Genomic DNA, 7,156 nt, shown 5'->3' on the forward strand with positions numbered 1-7,156 from the left:
TAATATTTCTGCGCACACACACACGCGCATATATATACAGTATGTGTGTATTTACCTGAATAAACATTATTATTATTATTATATAGATATTATATGTGGGCTGACGTGCTTAGCGCACTGCTTATACTGTTGTATATCTTATTATTATCTATCAGCGAGGGCTTTGTCTCTTATGACAACGAATAGACTCAAGATGGTGCAAACAATACAACTGCAATAATCCATTGGATTATTTGCAATGTTTGCAACTAGACCGTAGTTGCACACTTCATAATTGTTTTTTCTGCCTGAGGTGTATTGTTCATTAAGCATCCCCTATTCAACCAGCGAGTGGTAGTTATTTGTGCACCCCGAAGCCCGACTAATTGTGTACCTGCAAGCCTAGCATGAACGAACCGAACAAAACCTCTGAAGCACAACCATGCACGAATCGAAGCCCAAATACGCACAACCCGAAGCCCAAGTGACACCCAAGGAGCACGACCAGTTACATAAACGGAGCCCGACCAGTTGTGTAACCAGACGCCGACCAGTTGTGTAACCGAAGCCCAACCAGTTGTGTAACCAGACCCCGACCAGTTGTGTATCCGCAAGCCTAGTATGAACGAAGCGAACAACCTTTGGATCACAACCATGCACGAACCGAACAACCTTTGGATCACAACCATGCACGAACCGAAGCCCGACCATGCACAACCCGCAGCCCAAGTGACACCCCCGGAGCCCGACCAGTTACGTAACCGGAGCCCGACCAGTTGTGTAACCGGAGCCCGACCAGTTATGTAACCGGAGCCCGACCAGTTGTGTAACCGAAGCTCGACCAATTGTGTAACCGGACCCCGACCAATTGTGTAACCGCAAGCCTAGCATGAACGAAGCGAACAACCTTTGGATCACAACTATGCACGAACCGAAGCCCGACCATGCACAACCCGAAACTCAAGTGACACCTCCGGAGCCCGACCAGTTATTTAACCGGAGCCCGACCAGTTGTGTAACCGGAGCCCGACCAGTTGTGTGACCGGAGCCCGACCAGTTGTGTGACCGGAGCCCGCCCAGTTGTGTGACCGGAGCCCGCCCAGTTGTCTAACCACAAGCCTAGTATGAACGAACCTAACAAACAACATCTGAAGCACAACCATGCACGAACCAAAGCCCGACTATGCAAAACCCGAAGCCCAAATGACAACATAGCCCAAACAATTATGTAACCGGAGCTTGACCAGTTGCATAACTGGACCCCAACCAGTTTTGTAAATGGAGCCCCATCAGTTTTGTAACTGGACCCCGACCAGTTGTGTTACCAAAACCCCGACCAGTTGTGTTACCATACCAAACAAAAATTGAGCTCTATACGAAGAAAGTAACCCGGATTTCTAGCAAACATACAACCATGGAGGCCTAGCAAACAAACCTGGAGCACTAGTACACAATTAACCATTGGTGCACAACCTTGTGTTGTTTGCGCACAACCATGCACGATCTGGAGCCCGACCATGAACAACTAGAAGCCCAACAAGACACACCCCCGGAGCCCGACCAGTACTGTGTAATCGCAAGCCTAGCAAGCAAATATCTCACCCAACCCCCACCAATGTGCTAAGTGTGTTGCCAAAAAGGTCCATTTTGGGGCCAACCCTTTTTGTCATATTCATCAATGACATAGATGATAATATTACAAACCACATCAACTTTGCAGATGACACTAAGATCTATGGTAAAGTGGGAAGTGAAAGCCATATTGAAACCCTACAAAATCTACATAAACTCCACAAATGGTCAGATGACTTTTTAATGTCGATAAATACAAGACCTTGCACGTGGGGCATAACAATCCATGTCACAACTACCAAATCATCAACATTATCTTGGAGTCAGAATCCACCAATCACTGACAGTTGTACAACAAGTGGGAGCGGCAGTAAAATAGCAAACCAAACCCTGGGAATAATCATGTGTACCTTTACCTTAAAGGAAAAGAAAGTAGTCCTTCAATTGTATAAGTTTCTGGTGCGTCCCCACATGAATTATTGCATCCAGGCATGGAGACCCTCATCTTCAGAGAGACACGTACAGCTGCTCTGGAGCCATTTCTTAGAGCTATGGAGCTTTGTCTTACGACAAAATTCATACCAGGGCTTAGTCATCTCTCGTATCAGGAATGGTTGAGGGCCACAGGGCTAACAACACTACAAACCAGGCATGACAGGGCGGACTTCATAGAAACCTTTAAATTACTAAACAATTTGGAGGATGTCGATCAGGACAATGTCTTCAAAAGGTCAGATGTTACACGAACAAGGAGCAACGGGTTCAAACTCAACAAGCCAGAATGTTGGACAGGAAACAGGAGATGCTTTTTCACCCACAGGGTTGTAAACCCGTGGAACCGCCTACCCGCCGAAGCCGTAAACACTGAAACTCTTCTGGGTTTTAAAATACAGCTGGAAAAGATCATCAGGGCAAATGGGGGGAGGGGACATTTGACAAGCCGCCGGCTCACTGTCCTCATTGAGGCTACTAGTGTTAGTGGCCCTCAGGTAAATTCAGTTCCTGGAGGGGTGTCCCTGCTCCTTCCTGTTGGAAAGTTGTTCATCTATTGCAGTACAATGGAATGTCGCTTGTCACTAAACTTAGTATTTAAACTATTAACTTGATGAAATAATATTACCTTATACGCGAGAATAATTCTGAATACGTACTGCGAAAAATTGACGAATGCGGCTTTGGGTTGGGCGGCGGCGTAGGCGAGCCTGGCCTGAGGACAGGCAACTGTAAATGCTTCACCCTCCGTATACTTCAAGTGCAAATAATTGCCAACAGAACCTAAATACCGAACCTACTATACGCCTAATTAAACATAGAATATAAAATTAATTTATACACGATAAAAACTATTTTTAATACACAGTACATGAAAGTCGATAATAAATGCGTCTTGGGAGGTGGGAGGAGGTCGTCAACTGCCGCGTTAACGAGCCTAGCCTGACGACCGAGTGGTTTAACACTTGGGAAGTGTATTCTATATAATATCCTACCCCATATAATGTTGGCAAATCATGATCCTCAAAATCTTCCACAATATCCGAAAGAGGACGGACTATTTAACATAAGTGGAATATAAACATTTGAACACTACACAACCCGGATGAAAAAAAAATACGGAAGCAATAATCCACGGCGACATTAAAAAAACTCAATGTTATAATAGCGAACAAATGTATAATGCATTAAGCATTGTAGGTGGAAATAGACTATATATTCATGCGTACCTCTCAACTGCTCAGATAGCAAAAAAAATTATCAGCCTTACCTACACGGGAGCGACACGCCGCCGCTGCTTCCTGACGACTAGCGGGGTGGTCGTCGATGACCCGTAGCGACCAACCGACCCAGAGACCCTCTGCCTAAAATTATTTGAATGCCATATTGAAATTCCTAGCGTATAGCGTCAGGAGTAAGTTAATATTTATATATGCATTTATAGGCCTTTCTAAAGTAATTTATAGATCTGAATATCATATATTGTCTAACAAACGAATTATTTAAGTTAATATTTTAATTATGCCAGATACAAGTCTCATCGCACACAAAATGATTCGTCAGCGGATTTTTTTTAATTATATGACAATGTAATTTTATATGACATTTTTATTAATATATAAAAAGAGTTCTTAAATTCTTGTAAAGCCACTGGCATGCATAGCGTTTCGGGCAGGTCCTTAATCCTATTTTTTCCCCCGGAATATGACCCGGCAAATAGGCAAAACAATCTATTCTCTGCTGGATGAACAGTTAAGGATTGTCGCCCGGTCAGTCCTTCCCGGCCGGCAGGTCAAAGCGCTGGCGAAGATGTTGTTATAGATTCAGCTACTCGGAACGAAGTTCCAAGTAGCACGGGCTATGGTGAGCCCGTAGCTTACCTGGCACAGGAGCGGGGCTGTGTGTATATGGCTGGCGAAGAGCCGGGCGCTTGATTTAGAGCCCGACCCGTTGTGTACCCACAGGCCTAGCAAACAAACACCTCACCTAAGGGGGGGTAGAAATAGCCTAAGCTACTCTATCCCTTTGAAATTGTAGCGAGTAAACTTATACTCGCTCCATTATCTCATCATCTTAATAGCATAACTAATTAGCACTAATTACAGAAGCTACAATCCTTTCCCCAATTACAGGTAATAGTCTTCTCATCTTGTTGGAGGGAGCTGAGGTGTAATCACCATATAAGCAAGCGATATGAGCAATAGCGAACAGTACAATCTCCAGTTAAGAATGTAGCACTCCTCGTAGGCAGTTCTAATCAACCCAAGACGCTACAGCTTCGACACAGAGCAGACAGCAGACTACGACCGCATCCAGCTACAACGCTCTCCCTCCCCGAGTTCAGACACTCGCAATTCCCAATCGAGCCGCCACGCTCTCCCACATAGAGCCCCGCGACTCCGGCCTCACTCAGCTCTCTGCTCTGCTCCAATTCTCCGTCTGAACGTTTACGACAATGCTACCAACCGACTACTGTAATCAAGACTACTAAATAAATATGAAAACTCACTAAACAATGTTTATCTAATCTACCCAACAACGTAACATAAACGTACGTTACAAAATGTATTTCTTTCTTGTCTCAATAAACATACTTGAACTTGACCTCACCTAACCAGACAAACGCCGCCCTAACTACCAAGCAGACCGAGAGCCGTACCAAGGTAGGGAGGGTCCACAGACGAGAACGTGGTTGTAAGTATAGGTCCACAGACATGGGTCTCAGTGCCCATCATCTGGGTTGGAGGGCAACATTGCTTTGCTCAGAGAGTATAATGCTGCTAACACAGCCCTGCCTTCAATAAGCAAACTTTTCAGGATTATTTAATTAGCTAAGATTTACCTGAATTTACCAGAGGGTCACTATCTCTCAGTGAGGATAGGAAGCCGGCGGCTTGTCAAATGTCCCCTATTTGCCCTGGTGATTTTATCGAGCAATATTTTATTATTTACGGCTTCGTCGGGAAGGTGGTTCCCTGGTTCCCTGAATTTACTCGAGGGTGGCCCTCGGGCAAATTCAGGTATCTCTCTCTAGTGGTCTCGACGAGGACAGGAAGGTTGTCTGGCTTGTCGAAGGCTCCTCCCATTTGTTTTGGGGATTTTATCGAGCAATGTTTCGGCATTTACGGCTTCGGCGGGTATGCGTTTCCACAACGTTATAATTCTATGGGTGAAAACAAATATTTTTCATCCTTCAGTGTAGCTTGTTGAGCTGGAAACCGTTGCTCCTTGTTGGTCTTACATCTAGCCTTTTGAAGAAGTGTTCTGGGTCAATATCTCCCAAATTGTTCAGTAATTTAAAAGTTTTGCTGAGAGCAGCCCTGTCATGTCTGGTCCCTGTGGCCCTCAACCGTTCCCGGTATGAAAGTTGACTTAGTTCGGGAAAGATTTTAGTTGCCCGGTGTTGAACTTTCTCCACAGCAAATATGTCTTTCTGAAGATGAGGTCTCAATGCGTGGATATAATAATCAAGTGGAAGCACACAAGAGATTTATACAGTTGTATAACTACCTTTTCCTTCGTCAAAATTTCGTTTGACTATTCCTAGGATTTGGTTTGCTTTTATAACTGCAGCTTCCACTTGTACAACTATCAGTGATTGGTGGATTCTGACTCCAAGATAATGTTGATGAATTGGTAGTTGTGCACTGTTATGCCCCACATGGGTGAAAAAAAACATCTGTTTTCTGTCCTAAGTTGTGGCTAGTTGAACTTGAAATCGTTTTTCTTTGTTTGTGATTGATTGATGAAGATTAAGCCACCAATGAGGTGGTCGCACGGTCATAAACAGCCCGTAACCTAGTGTGTGTTGTTGTTTTAGATTCAGCTACACTGAACAAAAAGTTCCAAGCAGCACGAGCTATTGTGCTGCTTCCCAAATTAGCCCATCTTGCTTTTAAATTAGCCAAAAAAGTAGCAAGTAGCTAAATAAAAAATTCGGGAGCGCGGGGCTCTCAAAAGTAGCCCAATTCGCTACTTGTAGCCCAATCTGGCAACCCTGGCCGGGGCTGCCAGCTTGCCAAGGTTAAGCACAGTTACCTATCGGTGCCACAATCTCAATTTACATTAGGAATAATTCTTGATATATACTTATATTTGTACACATCTCGCCGCTGTCATTCCTCTATTATTAACTTGGTGAAATGAATTTGTTGTTAGCCCATTATGAAGTTACTGGACTAATGTGGAATAGTCTGACGGAGTGTTGCCACTCTAGGGTTTGCCTATACTCGGGGAGTACATATTTGTTAAGTAACCGACCGCCAGCGAATCAAACGAGTATACTGTATTCACCTAGTTGTGCTTGCGGGGGTTGAGCTTTGGCTCTTTCGGCCCGCCTCTCAACTGTCAATCAATCAACTGTTACTATTTTTTTCCCCGACACCCCCCCCCCCAGGAAGCAGCCCGTAGCAGCTGTCTAACTCCCAGGTATCTATTTACTGCTGGGTGAACTGGGGCATCAGGGTGAAAGAAGCTCTGCCATCACCGGGGATCGAACCCGGACCCTAGGATTACGAGTCCAAAGCGCTGTCCTTTCAGCTATCAAGCTCCCCTAACTGTGCTCACCTAATTGCTCACCTAATTGTGCTTGCGGGGGTTGAGCTCTGGCTCTTTGGTCCCGCCTCTCAACCGTCAATCAACTGGTGTACAGATTCCTGAGCCTATTGGGCTCTATCATATCTACATTTGAAACTGTACTCACATAGTTGTGCTTGTGCAGGGAGTGAGCTTCGGCTCTTTGGTCCCGAGGCTTGGGTGGAAAGGGAGGGATTAAAATTGGTAAAGAGTAATCTCCCAGGGTGCAGGAAAGTGCTGTTGTTGCCCCTCCTGCAATCCCCGTGGCGTAATGGTAAGACGCTCGCCTGGAGTTTCGCGAGCGCTTTGTCCTGGGTTCGTATCCTGGCTGGGAAGGATTTACTGCGTGTAAATCCTTAACTGTTTAACCCAACAGTAAAATGGGGACACGATTTGGCGGGTCGTATTCCGGGGAACATAGGATTATTATTATAATTTCGTGTTTCGTTTCTACTTAATAAATAAGCCCCCCATACTGTTTGTGTCTTTTTTCTCCCTGATCAGAAAAAGAATGTTATATGATGGTATCCTCAACAAT

Source organism: Procambarus clarkii, chromosome 49 (assembly GCF_040958095.1).
Source record: "Procambarus clarkii isolate CNS0578487 chromosome 49, FALCON_Pclarkii_2.0, whole genome shotgun sequence".
NCBI lineage: Eukaryota > Metazoa > Arthropoda > Malacostraca > Decapoda > Cambaridae > Procambarus > Procambarus clarkii.